The sequence below is a fragment of the Siphateles boraxobius genome, unplaced genomic scaffold (genome assembly GCF_051911475.1).
Source record: "Siphateles boraxobius isolate OS27281-9 unplaced genomic scaffold, OSU_SipBor_1 195, whole genome shotgun sequence".
NCBI lineage: Eukaryota > Metazoa > Chordata > Actinopteri > Cypriniformes > Leuciscidae > Siphateles > Siphateles boraxobius.
Window position 1 is genome coordinate 1 of NW_027508805.1, and position 17,500 is coordinate 17,500.

Below are 17,500 nucleotides of genomic sequence, written 5' to 3' on the forward strand. Positions count from 1 at the left end.
CTCCTCTCTCTTTCTCTCTCTCTCGCTCTCCCGCTCCCTCACTCTCTCTCTCTCTTTCTCTTTCTCTCTCTCTCCCTCTCTCTCTCTCTCTCTCTCTCTCCCTCTCTCTCTCTCTCTCTCTCTTTCTCTCTCTCTCCCTCTCTCTCTCTCTCTCCCTCGCTCTCTCTCTCTCTCTCTCTCTCTCTCTCTCTCTCTCTCTCTCTCTCTCTCTCTCTCTCTCTCTCCTCTCCCTCTCTCTCTCTCTCTTTCTCTCCCTCACACTCTCTCTCTCTCTTTCTCTCTCTCTCTCTCTCTCTCTCTCTCTCTCTCTCTCTCTCTCTCTCTCTCTCTCTCTCTCTCTCTCTCTCTCTCTCTCTCTCTCTCTCTCTCTCTCTCTCTCTCTCAAATCAATTCAATTCAGAAATCTGACATCTTAAGTGGCATGACGAAAAATACATTTTGTATTGCCAAAGCATTAAAAAATGCATTGGATGAAAAATGAAGTTGTTGTAAGAATGTTTACAGATGTTACCGTTTTTGTTAATGAACATAAATTTACATCTGCATCCCAACTAAAAATTATTTAGACCATTTAGTAAAGAAAAAAATATATTACAAAAAATACATTATATATATTCATGGCTAGATATAACAAAATATGATATAATATGTTTTGTTATTATATAATAATAATAATAATGATAACAAAACAATAATAAAAAAAATATAATAAACAATTATAATACAGAAATCATGTAATATTATTATATACATTATATACATGTGTGTAGGTCTGATGGGGTGTGTTTATTGGATGTTTGCCTCTCTCTCTCTCTCTCTTTCTCTCTCTCTCTCTCTCTCTCTCTCTCTCTCTCTCTCTCTCTCTCTCTCTCTCTCTCTCTCAGTGATTAGTGTTAGGGCTGACAGAGAGCAGTAGTCCTGCCCCGGCCAGAACAGTAGTCTGAAAAAATGAAAGATTCTTCTTTCAGCAACCTCGAAACCAGCCAATCACAGCGCTCTGGCCCCGGGGCTGGCCTCAACCAGCCAATCAGAAGAGCTTCTGTCTGTCACCTGACAGAATGTGCCTCTGTCCATCAAGCGAGTCATATATAGCCCATTCCAGCAGCCTGAGACAAGCCTGTGTGTGTGTATGTATGTGTGTGTGTGTGTGTGTGTGTGTGGGACCGGCTGAAGACTCTGTGTGCCTACAGTTTGCTTTGTGACCGACTGCGTTTGCTTGTGTGTGGGTTTCGGGAGCAAATGAAGCGGGCGAAAGAGTATGAGAGGGAGAAAAATGTATGCAAGAAAGACCGATTATTCTGGAAGTTAACTCGTTCTGGAGGACTCAAGAATTTGGAGGCTACTTTTTGACATGAAAAAAAAATTTTGGTCGCATTTTTTGATAAAATCTGCGTTCTCGAAACTGTGAGTTGGGCTCTGATGACCTTACAGTGAGAGGTAAGTACTTCAAGCTTATTTTACTTCCCAACCTCTTCTTTTTTTCTCAGTTCTATCCCTTTGTTGTGGCTCAAAAGTCGTTTCGGTTGCGGCGCGCCGTGCGCTTTCACTCTGGCAGAGTTCATTCAGTGCATTCCTCCGTTGTTTGCTTTTCTGTTATCTGAGTTCTGAATGAGGGCTTATGCTTTTCACACGCAAAGCTCCCGCGTCCAGACGGCCGTCTGAGAGACAAACCGTGATGATCCCTATTAGTTCCACTATAAACCCTGGGAAAGACACATGAGAGGTTTGTGAGTGAGCAGGATTCAGGGTTGCGGGACGGTGCGATGTGATGTGTCCCGAGTGAGCTGTATGTGTATGTGTGTGTGTGTGTGTGTGTGTGTGTGTGTGTGTGTGTGGTGGGGGTTAAAGGAAGAAATCGAGACAAAAGCGTCCGACCCCCTCCAGACAGACTAGGTCAAGCTTCACCCAGACCCGGGGTCAGGCGTTTGCTGGGAGAGAGAGAGAAACACGGGGTGATCGAGGGGCCCCTAAAGGGTTAGAGGTCACCAGACTCTTGCTCTCGAAACACGAAGAGTTTGATGCCTCGTTTTCTCACTGTTTTGGTTAGTTGTGGGACGCGAGGCGAAAAAGGGTGCAGTGAGTTCACTTCAACTACCAAAACTAGAGGGAGGGAAACGGTCTGTAATTATGACAAGGAGTCATAATTTGTGTTTTTCTTTGTGCATGTGAGCGCGTGCGTGTGTGCGTGCGTGCATGTGTGTGTGTGTGTATGTGTGTGTGGGTGGGTGGGGGTCACAAGGGTTGGAATGTATTGAGTGACAGCAAATGCTGTCTGCGTATTTTTTTTCCCTTCACACAATGCTTTTGTCCAAAGGTCTTAATCCATAAAGACTTCTTGTGGCGCATTATTGAGTCCTTAAAACATCACAAACTAGTTAAACGAGCAAATAGCAATCGAAATAGCAACTTTATTTATATAGCACAATTAAAACAACACAAGTTGACCAATGTACTTTACAGTGTCACAGACAAAAAGAGAAAAAAGCATCATATAGGCAACATATTTATAATGAAATGATCACTGATTAAAAGCTATTGAAAACAGATGTGTTTTGAGTTGTACTTTAAAATCCTGTACAGTGGCTGAATATATATTTATTCCTGGATAATCAAATTCCCTTCACACAATACTTTTGTCCAAAGGTTTTTATCAATAAAGACGACTTCTGGCGCATTATCGAGTCCTTTAAAACATCACAAACTAGTTAAATGAGCAAATGTCTGAAGATATTTATTCCTGGATAATCAGACAAACCAGCAGCACCGGCGTGATTTTAATCTACAGAGGAACCAGTCTGTCGTAATAAAACGTGTTTATGTCCAAGAATGTCCTGCTCAGGATACAGACGTGTGTTTATGGCAGACGCTTTGAATTACCCAACATGCAGAGTCTTGTTCAGTTAGAGGCAGAAACAAACAAACACACACACACACACACAACACTCATTCATACACAGACTATATGACTGATCCCGTCAAAGATCATATCAGCGCTTGAAGTTCTTTGAATTAGGAAGAGACCCACGCTTAGGGGGGAAAAAAGGATTCAGCCTCCAGCCAGCCGATACGAAGCTCGCACGCACACACACACACACACACACTCTGTGCGTGAGATTATCAGACAGTCGGGGGGATGGGAGTGTGTGGGACAGGATATGGAAGTCTTTGATGACAGGAAGAGTTTCCTAATCAGACCCACCGACCAACAACTCGACCAGAGCAACATGCTGTAAAAGTGTCTCAGTAACGCACACACACACACACACATAAACAACACCAAAAACGCCATCCTTTTTCATTCCTGCTTCTAATACGACGGCCTAATCCGTTCGCAGGAATCCTGTTCGTCCCACTGATTACACACCAGCCTATTGTGCTTCAGTCAGACCTGCAGATTACGGTTTAACGCACATCTGTTCGACTTTCCCCTTCTCCGCGCAAACGTGAGAAAAGCGTGCGTTTTCAGAAACGACAGGCTTTGAAATTAACTTTTTCACTCACCGGCCAATTTGGCTACTAAATGTTTAAGTTACCGGCCATTCAGAACTACTACTAGCCACAAAACGAAAAAAAGAGAAATAAACAATATTTATTATAGCTATATTATAAATTATTCTCCTCCCTTTTTCATCCTCGTCACCAAACGTGTGTTTTAGGTGGACAGATCAATACAGCTAAACGAACATTAAAAAAAAGTAGGATGTTGGAAAATAATGTCTTTTTTTTGTTAAACAAATGCTTTTTAATCTTCGCTATCGCTTCAATGCAAATGAACAAGCGCGCCGTTATTTGTTGCGTAGTGACGCGTGTGTGTGTGTGTTTAAGTAAGCCAGATATGAGCAGATTCTGCGCAATACTCTGGATTTAATATATCATGATAACTCACGATTTGAGAATTTGCGCTAAATCTGTGCAGATTTGGCTTGCACGAGCTTCCCCAGCAACGTGTGTAAACATAATAAGTAACACGCTAAATTGGCTTGTGATTTGACAGTGTTTCCCGTCACAGATGATTTTTACCCGCATTTGGCGGGTGTTAATTTCTAACCCAGGCTGTAAATATGGCAGAGATTGCGTCGCTCTTTCAAGGTTTACGTCGTTACATCGCGCTGGAGGTGTAATTACGAGTTCACCATCATCTATGCACTGTTTCAGTGGCCGTATAAGTCGTGTAATCCTTCAGTAGTTGACGGTCTTCTCACAGCACCATCCTACACAAGCGTGTGAAGTCGTAAGAAATGTCTTTTCGGCCCTGTCTGAAGTTAGGAGTAGTGGTTAGGTTAGACGATCCTACGATGCTTTTACGCCAAAGTGGTCTGAGCGGAGATGAATGAAATAGACAAACTGGGATTGTCTAAAAATCTAAAAACGTAGATTTTATGGCATGAAGACGCAAATGTTTCTTCTGTGGAACACAAGAGATGATATTTTGGAAACATGTCTTGTATTGTAAGGGCAAAAACAGTAATGCAAAGCCAGTCTTTACAAGAAACAAAGTGGACCAACTATCCTTTAAAAGGGTTATTGGGTCAAAGCAAAACATTTTATCCAGGTATTTTGTTTTTTGTCAATGCTACAGCTTTACTAGAATGAGCAAGGGCAAATGAAATGGATAGAAGTGTCTCAAATCAGTGTCTCAATTATGGGAAGAATAGTGCCAGTCTGCTTTTAAAATCAATAAAAACTGTCTAAAATGGCACCTAGTTTGTTTGTGTACGTCAAGTAGATTTATAAAGGACGCGTGATGGCAGTAAGACTAGAGAAGGGATTGAGTTGTAGAAGAGTGCAGCGTGAGCTGTAGATAACTGAGGTTTCTCCGTAACGCATTACCGACACACCTCACACTCGCAGAAGAGTGTGTGTGTAGACGAGATGAAACAGTGGAGCCGGGAGTGAAGATGCCAGCAAGAGAAAGGGAGTGTGTATGATAATGCTCTTAACCGGCACAAAGGGAAGAGAGTCTGAGCGGTGGCCTGTCAAGCCGCTCGCTCGCTCTAATCCACTGAGCTTTAGTCGCTCTTTCAAATGTGAATGGAGAAGCCCCCTGATTTCTTTAAGATCAACCCACAGTCATCGTCAGCATCTCTCCACTAAACTCCTAACGCAGAGGAAGCGCTTAACTTAAGTACTTTACGAGTGCCTCATTAGCAAAGTCATGGACGTGTACGTTTATCGAGTGTATGCAAACGACTTGAGACGGGTGACCCTGAGGCCTTTCACTAGAATGCATGTCTGAGCGCGTTTTCATGTTTTATTGACGTCATTTGATAACCTACTTCTAGCCGAGTAATTATTGACACTAACGGTGATGTGAAAACAGACAAGGAGACACAGAAACTCGCTCACACTTACAAAGGGATACATCAACGTTTAGTAAGCGGTATTGCCCCACGGCTTGAGCGTATCAATTTTACTCTTTTCCACAGTCGCATTAGTGAGACGAGTGTGTGTGAGTGTGATGATAAAGAGCAATCGGTCGCGAGCGATGGAGATTAGCTTCAGTTTGAAGCAAACACTGTGGCAGCGTGGCGTCTATGGAACAGATTAAACCCGGATTAAACATCCAAATCAAGTGTGTGTGTGTGTGTGTGTGTGTGTGTGTGTGTGTGTGTGTGTGTGTGTGTGTGTGTGTGTGTGTGTGTGTGTGTGTGTGTGTGTGTGTGTGTGTGTTAAGCTTTTATTTGGCTCTGCACATCTTTGGCCAAACACTAATTTAACGGCGTATCACCTCATCAAAGTTATTTTACGCTTTATTACACTTCAAATAATAAGTAAGAATGGGGAAAAAAAGAGTTTTGATTGAAAAGTATGAACAATTTAAGCTGAAATCAATAAGGTCGTGTGTAGTAAAACAGTCACTAAAGTATGAAAAGAAATCATATGTGCATTTCCTGAAAGAAATACCAAAAGTATCACCTTAAAATCTAGTACAGTAGATTTTATGTACAGATAGCAAGACCAATCACAATTCAGTATGCAAATATATGCAAAAAGTGGCAAACGTAATACAGTACGCAAAAGCTACTTCAGTATGCAAATTTTGCGATGATGCGTTACATTCTAAATTCTAAACATTCTATGAATGTTCTGAATGTCAACAGGAAAAAATTGAGAATTTAGAAAAAATAAGGCTGAAATTACATAAATTTGGACGGGCTGAACTAAATGTTATATTTAGGTTAATATAGATCGTGTTTATTTTAAATCTGTAATATTTAGGTTTAGAGGTTCAGGAGAAAGAATGTTTGAGAAATATCAGCACAGTGTTTTTTTGGTGCATTCCTCAGTTCAAAGGTGTCTGTTTTTTGACACTCGCAATAAATAGGTCAGTGTCTAAGTGTCTCTCTCTCTCTCTCTCTCTCTCTCTCTCGCTGTGTTTTCTGCAGAACGGCCGTGAGTTTGACTGACGAAGAGATGCGCTGATGGAGGAGTGAAAGTCGTTCGGCTCCGACCCCGAACAATGACGGGAGCAGACAGACGCCATCATGGAAATGTCACGGCCAACATCAGAGACCCGACAGCCTCCTCTTTCATTCCCTTAATCCACAATCCCTCCTCTCCTCTCCTCTCCATACATATTCAGCAGCTCAAGTCCTCACCATTCTAATGAGGGCTCGACCAGCGGGCTATGAAAGAGAGGAGAGATACGGGTGGGGGGTTTAAAAGAGAGGAGAGACCATCTTTGAACTCCCAAAGAAAGAGAGATGAGGATGAATAGATGGATGGTGATGAGAAGGATGGAAAGAGTGAGAAGGGATCCAGATCAAATGCTCCTGATTCTATGCACAGCAGGGTTAGTTGTGTTCGATTTAAACGTCCCGTTACGTTTCATTTTAAGGCTGAAGTGTGTCATTTTTTGTTTTTGATGTATTCCGGTTTAAAGGGTTAGTTCACTCTAATTGAAAATTCTGCCATCATTTACTCATGATGTCATCCTGTATGACATCATTTGTTCTGAGAGAAGTTTAGCAGAATGTTCACGGAATGATGTACGTGACCAGAGATTTGGAACGGCATGAGACTAAAAGATGACACAATTTTTCAACTAACTATTCATTTAATATGCATAGATTTATTTATTACAAAATTGATGCACCTCTTGATGGAAAATGACATCACTATTTATTTCCTCTATTAATATTTATTTCCATAAAGAGGTGCATCAGTTTTTGGTCAAGATCTGTATGGTCAATGCAAGAGTCCAGCACTCTGTAAAGTCTCCTCCAGCACATCCCAAACACTTTCAATCAATTTAAGGCCAATTCATGTGCGAAACTGATTCTTCATGCTCCTCCCAATCATTCTTTTACAATCTAATTTTGTCATCCTAGATGATGTGTCTTCCTACATGGTTGTATAAAAATAAAAAATAAAAGCTACACACTCCATCAATGAGGGTTAGAAGAACTGTTGCCAAACATATAACATGCTAGAAACATAACAATAACTGCAATAATGATCCAGTCATAGACTCTTAAGCATTGCCCTCTTTAAATCCAAACAGTGACTTTTTTTTAAGATGGAGATATAAATATATATTTGTGTGTGTGTGTGTGTGTGTGTGTGTGTGTGTGTGTGTGTGTGTGTGTGTGTGTGTGTGTGTGTGTGTGTGTGTGTGTGTGTGTGTATTTTATCTGCAATCACATTGGTTATAAATATAGTAGTCAACATTTGAAGTGGATCAAAACCTTTCATCAAAGTTATACATGAATTTTGAACAATACCCGTTCTGGTCTTAGGTCAACTTTGATTAACTTTTTTGATCCACTTCAAAATGTTGACTACTGTATATATATAAAAAAAAAAAATCAGACAATCAGTATCATCTAAAATCTAAATCTAAAATCGTCTATATCAGTGCATTCCCAGTTCAAAGCCACAAAGAGGAGACATTTTTAGCTGCACCTACAGCAGTCTCAGGGCGGATCTGCTCACATGAATGCGGCAGTGGTGTGAAATTGGTCACTTTCAGCACTCCTACACTCTTGTAAAAGTAGAAGAGGGTTCCTGAGGTCTATTTTCCCCTCCTCACACACACATCTAGCAGCGGGAGGCCGGAAGAACAGCCTGAGAAACTCTCAGAGAAGGGGAAGTTCCCGTTCCCATTCCCATTCGCCGCTTTACAAACCAGATGTTTCATGGCCTGGATCTGGTTATTGGAACAGAGCGATAGCGCCAAACGTTCAATGAGGGCGCTTCAGTCTGAAGCTGTAAGCGTGTTAATGTGCATTTTAATAGGAGATAGAGAAACTCTGAGATATTCGCTCACTCACAAGTGCAAGCAGTCCATTGGTTGTGTGTTCATTGCTGGTGTGAGCAGGTGTGTGTGAAAGGTGATAACAGAGTCTGCTCTGGGGTTCAGCGAGGTTGAGCGTTTCACCTGCACACACACACACCCACACACACACATGTAGGCCACCAGCCGTTAAACCGTTCTACTTAGCTGAAACCAGGTGCAATAACCCAACGCTAGAGCTCTTGGTTTCAGTGAAGATCTATTTGAAGTCAATATCTCAATTGTATTCATTAATACAGCTTGGGCTGCATAATTAATGAGTAAATGTTTAGCGGGAGCGAGTTACTTTTACTTTTAGTTTCCAGTAAAGGATCCAGCGCATTGAAGGCAGCGGCAAACAATTGTAAATATGGAAAGAAAAAATCTTTTTACCACAATACTGTTTAAAGAGTAGATAGACAAAGCAAGATGCAATTTTCAGTGATAAACCTACCCTTATAAAATCTGTTCTGTTAATCTCCCTATGTTGATCTGACTGTCCGTGAGTATAGGGATACAAAAATGCAGAAATTTCATGAAAGCCCTGGAGCTGTCAGACTTTTACTGACAAATAAACGTGAATTTGTGAACATTGTTAATTTACATATACTACCGACATTGTAACACTACAGAAGTGGGGTGAAAATAGGCATAGTTCCACTTTAATTGCAGCTGTAAACGTAATCTTAATTGTTTTTATCTTAAATGCTGCCTTACTTAAACATTTCGGTAACACTTTACAAATATAGCTGCAATCAGCAATTATCTGGGCCAATCGCAAAGATGACGATAAGACATAACAACATGGCTGGGAGTGTCAGACCAACTGCAACAATGAGAAATTAAAGACATTTAAAGAGGATTTTAGGCAAAATGGCTGAAAAATCATAAATAAAGCAACTCAAAATATGATTTAATGGATTATCAAGACACATACCGAGTTTTTTTAACGGTACACCAATGCATTCGTAAAGTGTTGCATTAAATATCATGATATTATATTGTAATTAATGGCAATGTCCTTGTTTTTTATAGCGCCACCAAGTGTTCTCAGAGTTAGCCCATACATGTGTGTGTCAAATTTGGTGAAAATATCTCACTTTGTTTTGGATATATAGACATTTATATGTATGAGAGCATAAAAAAATTACCCATGGGCGACTTTGATTGGATTTTTTTGCCAGTTACTATCAAAATTTAACATTTGAGCATTAAATGTTCAGCCAACGACCTACGTTTCCAAACTTCCTACGGTGGTTTCGTCTCGATCAGTCGAATGGTTTAGAAGATATTGGCAAATGTTTTTTAAGCGCTAATTTATAAGCATGTAAATAATTTTTCACCACTAGGTGGCGCTGGTCCGAAACTTCTCAGACTCTTTCAGAGCATCGTGTCGATGACCCATACCAAGTTTTGTAATGATACGTTCATGCGTTCATAACATGCAGCATTTTAGTACAAAATTCAAAATGGCCGATAATACCCAAAATGCCCGATATGGACTAATTGGATATCAGTCGACTCGGCATGACGCCCTGAATCTAACGAGACCACTTCTATGATTTTTGGACAAATTGTTCAGAAGTTATAACCAAAAATATAACTTTTATAACTTTATAACTAAATATAATTTTATAACCAAAATTATAACCAGCCATTTTTCGTGTCTCCGGGCCAGTAGGTGGCACTGTGCCGAAACGCAGCAAGTAGCCTCAAGTCATGCTTGTGTTGACATGTAATCAAGTTTGGTCCTAATACGATAAAGCGTTGCGGAGATACAGCCTTACGTCTGTTTTTGCAAGCTCTACGTAAAATTAGTTTGCGCGGTATTCAAGAATGGTTTGACGAATCAACTTGAATTCCATAACTTTTTGTCTGCATGGTCTGAAGATGATCTGGTTCAAATCAGAGCTACCATCTAGGACGAGTTTGAAAAAGTAGGGTTTTTAAAAAAATTCTAAATGGCGGAAAGATTTACATGACGGAAAATGACGTCATATGACGCAATCGAATCGTCCTGAGAATTTTGGTTCTAGCCCTTACGGTTCAAAAGTTATTAGCATAAACATGAGTGAAACTTTGGACAGTTGGTGGCGCTAGAGGGATAGAGTTAGAGACTCCAAAATTGCTATGGTGACAGTTCAGATTGTCCTCTATCAGTGTGCCAAATTTCATAACTTTCCCGCAAGCGGTTCTATGGGCTGCCATAGACTTCCATACGGAAGCAGAAGAAGAAATGGAAAAAGAAGAATAATAAGAAGCCCAACGATTTCAATGGGTGCCTACGCATTTTCAGAAATAAGGTTCATTAGTTAACATTAGTTAAGTACCTTAATTAGCATGAATTAAGAATGAACAAAACTTCTTCAGCATTTAGTAATCTTTATATTAATGTCAACATTTAATTACACGTTATTAGAATCAAAGGTTATATATTTTTTTGACAATTTTTTTTATTAACTAACATTGACAACGATTAATAAATACTGCAACTAAATTTAACTAATGAACCTTATTGTAAATTGTTACCAACATTTCTTTCTTTATTAGTGCCATAAGACTGATGAGGTCTCATGCCCATCATTACAGAAACTGCATCCAAAACAACCTTTCCTCTCCTTTCTTTGTCATACCTCGCATGATATTCTAATCAGGGATTTTTTAAATCCCTCAACATCCTCAGCCCTCTTGATTCGTGTGCCAGAAGAGTGTGTGTGTGTTTGGGCATATAGTGTGTTTAAAAGTCGTCGGGACTGGTTGCGTAGTTTGAAGGAGCAGTCAAATGGGAGCGTGCATTAATAATGCATGCCTGCCTCAAAGAGCTCAGGAAACACAGACTGGGGTTCAGATCAGGGTAAAGAGAGCGAGAGAGAGAGAGAGAGAAAGAGAGAGAGAGAGAGAGAGAGAGAGAGAGAGAGAGAGAGAGAGAGAGAGAGAGAGAGAGAGAGAGAGAGAGAGAGAGAGAGAAAAGAACAGTAAAACCCAGGCATCACTCAGGTTTAGTGGGTTTTTAACGCCACAGTTGTATTATATCTCATGCTGTGATGTGTTTTTCTTATTCCAGTCTTCAGATGTGTTTTTTTGCGTGATGAAAGCAGTTTTTAGTCATGTGCTGACATATTTTGAATTACTTCCAGGATGTTTGGGGCGAGACGTAAACACTATTAAATATTTAACTTGCTAGTCAGTTGTAGGTGTGTATTAGGAAGCGGGGCATTCTCATCTAAAGAGCATTTGATTGGAAAAAAATCTTTGTATTTCAGGATGAGTCATCATCATTCTTCTTTTCATACTTTTAGGATTAAACTAGCATATAGATGCCCTTCAAGCTAATAGCTATCATGAGGTCTTTAAAGGCAACATAATTTTTTTATCCAATCCAACTTTTGAATATCTTGTTTATTTTGTTTCTCTATTACAAGTTGTCTTTAATTCCATTCCAACGTAAAACTCTTCATCAAACTGCATCTGGTGTTTCTAAGGTAAATCCACACTAAAACATTCATTGTCCTACAAGATTTTCTGGTCCCTTGGTGAACATTCAACGCTGTCGGTGAGTTTTGAGCTTCTAAAATAAACCATCGACCGTTGACTGTACCCTGAGGGTGGCCACAAAAAAAACAACGTAAATGGAGCAATCCCGAAACGCTTCTGGAAAGAGAAGTATGGGTGTATTAGCCCACTAATGACTGCGATAAACATTCATTGCTGTCGGTGGGTTTCCAATGGACACAACTCACTGATCAATGAATGCAAACTGCGGTGCAAGAACCTCAGTCAGAAACTTGCTCACTTCAGGAAAAGTGGAAGAAATCCTGGGAAAAGTCATTTACATCTATCGGGACAGCAGAAGGGCTAAGGTAAGCACACCATACAATCAATCAACACTATTCATCAGAGATAAAAGATATGCAATTCTAGACTTTAAGCAATATTAGACAACAGTGTTAGTGTACTCAGCTGTGGACAACAAGCCAGTGCTTCAGGATCGCTCCAAGCAAACACAGATGTCCCAGTTTTCCAAAAACCTTGCGTTGCCTTAGGCAAAATCACACAAATATGCTCCCCGTTTCACTCAGACTCTGCACCACTCATATACTCAAAGACGCGTCACTCGTATTGTGTTGAATGGGGAAAAGTGCAACGCTCAATATGGCAGAATAAGAAAAAAAAATGTATGCGTTTTTTCATATTTGTCATTTGGTGGCTCTGAATTGTCAAAATACCTCTCAAGATGCTTGCTACGGATGTGAAAAACGCAGAAAATCAAACCCGATCCGAATTTTTTTATGGCGGACAAAAGTTTCAGAGGCAGTGTGCAAACGTGATTAACACAACGTGAGGTCGTATGCATTTTTTAACATGCAACTATTTTTCGGACTAAGTGTGCAAGGACCTTTAGTCATGAAAAATGTCGTTTTCTGTTATGAATTGAGCTTTTAGAAACAAAATTTATGAGACAGTTGTTGTCTGATATCATTAGTGAGTTCAAATATGGAATTTAATCGTAAGCTTGTGGAAAAGTTTTGGGGAATTTTATGTTTCCCCATTCAAAGAGAAATTAGCTGCACGAGAGGCATTTCAAAGATGGCCGCCGAGTGAAATGACTAGTCTTAAAGGGACTTTGACATACTCTGGTCTGGAACGTTGTGAAAATGGATCAAGATCCACTTTCCTGCAGAGTTTAGCTTCAACCCTAATCAAACACATCTGAACAAGCTAATCAAGGCTTCAGGATGTGTCCCAAATCGCCCCCTAAACCCTTAAATTTGAGAACTATTTGAGAGAACAGCCATTTGTAGTGTTGTCCGAAACCATAGTAGACGTTATGAAGTGCACAATACACTGCAATAACAAGTGCACAACTGAAGAGAATAACAACCGCTAGAGAATACCCATAATGCACTGTGAGAGTCGCTCACAGAAATTAATTCCTGAGTCTCGCCAGAAGATGGCGCTCACAGCTCAATCATCATCCATCCAATGTGGGTACAGCGTAATATCATACAGGTATACATTCCTTTTTAATTGATTATTAAATTGTTTAATTAAGGTTTATACATGCTAGTTTTTTCATGACAGAGTTCAAGATAAATCTTTACAACACTAATGGAGCTTCCAGTTTGCTAAGTTTCAAATGACTATTAAACAGCAAGCACAAACTATTCAAAAGCAGGTAGGCTATAGTTTTCAGTGTCCGAATTCACACACTTGTTTTCATTCACTCCTTCAAGTGGACTATATTAATGGAGAATTGTAGGGAATAGTGAATGAAGGTAAAGGGGGTTATTTTAGCACAGCCCTAGACAGCTACAGGTAGGGGAGTTTGATCAGGATTGGAGCTAAACTTAGCAGAAAAAGTGGATCTCGAAAGCCAGAGTTGCCCAACTAGGCCATAAACCATGGCAATCGCATACCTAGTGCTTAAAATCATTAGCAATCACACGGGAACACGCTGGCAACCACCACAAAGGTCTAGCAAGCAAGCCTCACATTAGTTTAGGCCACGTCCACACGAAGCCGGTGCGTTCCTTATCCGATTTTTTTTTCCCTCGTTCTAAAAAAAAACTCCGTAAACACGGCGTCGTCTCAAGAAATATCTGCGTCCACACGAAACCACTGAAACCGACTGAAAAGTGTGTAGTATATATGTCAGACCAGTATGGGGCGCTGTAATTGTGCCACAGAGATACACTATACACGGAGAAGAAGACTTTGAGCATGCGCCGACACGTGATGTGATGACATCATCGTTTCACAAAATATACGGATTGGCTGTACACACGAAACCGCAAGGGTGTCGTTTTCACAATTATCCACTTTGGGACCCGGTTTCAAAAAATAGCGGTTTCACTCTCCCAAAACGCCGGATCCGCGTGGACGAAACGCCAATACGATAAAAAATGTATACGTATACAGCGAAACGCGTCTTCGTGTGGGCGGGCCCTTATTCTGAATAAGTTCCTTTCTTCGAGAATCTTCCCAAGATCTAAGAGAATAAATATCAGGATCCGGAAATGTTGCGAGCCAGATTCAAATGTGCTTTTCCAGAATGAGCAGCATGGCTTAACGTGTGCACAAACCTGCCGTTTTTGTAAAAGACTCCTCATCCTTCTCTGGGGTCATTTTGACCCAAACCTTTTATTTTTTTTTAATTGAGTGTTCATCAGAGGGATCCAAGACCCTAGGACTTTTGTTGTACTTAACCCGCACGAATACACAAAAAAAATGGTTGAAATGTAAAAAAGTAACAAATCCTCCACTCGCGGGTCAATTTGACCCCTTTAGGAATGAATGGAATGCTTCAGTACACATAGAAAAACCTAAAAATGCTCAAACATAATCAAAAAATTATTTTATAATGTCTACATGTGTATTTGAATGCTGAAGAACTGACTTTAGGACCCAGCAGAAACAGCTCATTTGCTCCATATAGAGCTATAAGGCCATCAAGTGGCAAGAGTCATGAAATATCATGTTATATTTTTTTTCACAAGAGGTCGGCAAAGACACCCAAAGTAAGATATTTTGAGCTGAATTAAAAGCGTTATGCATGAAATTGTGAGTTATTTTGAATTTAAGTTGAAAGAATGTGAGGAATGTGCCCAAATTACTATTTATTTACTATTTATTGATCAAATCTAGAAATTTAAAGGTAAATAAAATAAAAATAAATGACAAAAAATCTCATTAAAAAATAGAAAAAATATTATTAACATGAAATAAAATAAGCTTTCTGGGCCTTCGGGTCGTTTTGACCCGCGATGTGTTACAAAGTGTGAGGGAAGGATGAAGGTTAAAGACACTGACTTTGTCTGACACCAAACACAAGACCGATTCAAAACACATGCAACAACGTTTTCAGTGTATTCTGTGAACTAAACGGCACTATTGTCCGGTTTTGGCTGACCTCTAAACACAGTCCATCGGGCTAAAATAGATCTGGCCTGAAATAGATCACAAAAACCCACTCCTGCTAAATAAATATATAAACGTAGTCTACAATTGTCCACACCGAGGAGCAAAGCAAGACCTTTTCACACTCATCTTTGACCTTCCCACACGAGCGAAGAGAGAAACTATCAGCGCACCCGGTTCTTAAAAAGCTTGTTTCCCGCTTTTTCAGCAGGAAGAGAGATTGAATCATCTGGAAACAATCCCGACGTAATTGCCCTGTTTAGTTTGCTTTACGTGCTGGGAAATTTCTAACACATTGACATTTTCCAGCCAGCCTAAACCAAGCTTTTGTTTTATTTTTTCTTCTCCTCCTCGGTCTCGCTCTTTCTCTTCTCTATTTGTCTTTTACAGTGGAAAGTGTCTGAGGTGAAGGAGGAATACGGCTGCGGCCCATATGGAGATTTTACTATGGTGACCAGACCGAACTGTGACTGAGAGAGACCTGACTCACAGGTCTATAATAGCATTAAAACCCACAGAGAGAGAGAGTATGACCACAGTCTTGGCCTCGCACTTCTTGCACACTAAATTGGGCTTTTGCTGCAGAAAACTCACTTAGCAATAGTGACTCGTGACTTTTTCTTTTGTGGAACATACAATGAAAAATTCAGATTGTGATGGTCAGTCTTTTCCATGCAATTACAATGAATGGGCACCGAAGCTTTAAAACAGGAAGAAGAAGCATTAGCTGGCTTTAGAAATATTCTTCTAAACCTGAATCCTGAGGGGAAAACGACAGACCACGTTTTAAGTTGTTATTCACTGATAATCTTCCCTTCCAGTGAGTCAGTGAGACTGGAAATATCATATTCAAAAGAAAAATTTATCAAATCTTACATTCTCAAATCTTTCATATGGCTTCAGAAGACTTGAAAAATACAGCACACAACGACCCTCTTTATAATACTTTTATTGCACTTTTGTGTCCATTTCAAAGCTTTTATAGCAGTTCACTGTAACCGTATGGAAAGACATCTCTTGTGTTTCTGGAAGAAAGTCTTATGGGTTCATAAATTATGACAATTCTAGTTTCTGGGTCAACAATCCCTTTAAATGTGAATTTGCAGTCCAGATCACTGAATATGGATGTGAACTACAGATAATCAGCATAACCGTCAAATTTATTTAGCGTTTAATGTGAGCTGAATGGTCGATTTACACAATGTGGGGTAGCATGAAAATCTGTTTTGTGTAATTACAAATTGTGCTTCTGTTTCCAATAACTTGAGAATGATATGGGTTAATGAGATAATCACACGGCAGGATAGGAAATGCAGATCTGTCACATAAATCAGTGACTCATGCTAGTTACGCCCGCTAGCTCTCCCTCGCTGCGCGCGCTGATGCTACCGGATGAGACAGGAGAACAGTCTGACCCACTTCTGGATGACCGGGAAGCAATCCGGCAGTCAGACACCACAAGACAACAGTGCAACAAGCATGAAGAGAGAAAAAAACACTGTTTACAACAAACTGGCAACTGTTTTGCTAGCTTACGAAATGAAACAAGGCCTGCAATGTCAAAATGCTCAGGTTCTCATTTGTTGTCATAGCGACTCATTGTTTACTTGATTCATTTCACCTGTTCCTTGTTTAGTTGTTTGGTTTCTCTGTATTTATAGCCCTCGGTTTGAGTTGTTCTTGGTTCGTTCTCGTTTATTTTCAGTTGGTTGTGTTTCTCCTGCCTATCTTTATTCTCCTGTACTCCTGCGTGTTTCTCATTATTTTGTTTGAATTGTTAATAAAAGTGACAGCAGCGAGATCCTGCCTCAACTCTTCGTTTCTGAAACCAACTGTGACAGCTTTACAGATTGATAAATCCTATATATTTATAACTATATTTGTATTATTTACAATTTAGGAATATATAGATAATGATGAGCACCTAAACGCACCAATCTACACTACCTCTCAACAATATTAAAAACATAATACATTAATTTTTGGTCATATGGATGACATTTCTGGCCTTTTTAAACAACTTTATATTTACAAAAACGCTGTAGGCTATTAGTAAATATGTACATTTTGATTAAAAACTATATATATACACAAATAAAAGTTAGTATTTTCCCTTTATTTTCTCTATAGATTTTGGTCGACAATCTATTTTCTTAAATCAATAAAGACTTGGCTGAAGGCGAATCAGATATGTGATCATTGACTTTTTTATATATTGTATATTTGTATTCTGGTTTTTGTGTGAGTACTGTGTGTTTATGTTGTCTTTTTACTTTTCCTTGCCCAGGGACCACAGATGTAAATTAG

General features: G+C 39.8%; 1 long non-coding RNA gene across 1 annotated transcript; it reads left to right on the forward strand.

Annotated features, from left to right (window-relative positions):
- Nucleotides 1-1,119: 1,119 nt before the first annotated feature.
- Nucleotides 1,120-7,392, forward strand: LOC143744109 (uncharacterized). The gene is made up of 2 exons (XR_013205780.1): nucleotides 1,120-1,437; nucleotides 6,387-7,392. It is a non-coding gene; the product is annotated as an uncharacterized LOC143744109 (long non-coding RNA).
- Nucleotides 7,393-17,500: the final 10,108 nt, after the last annotated feature.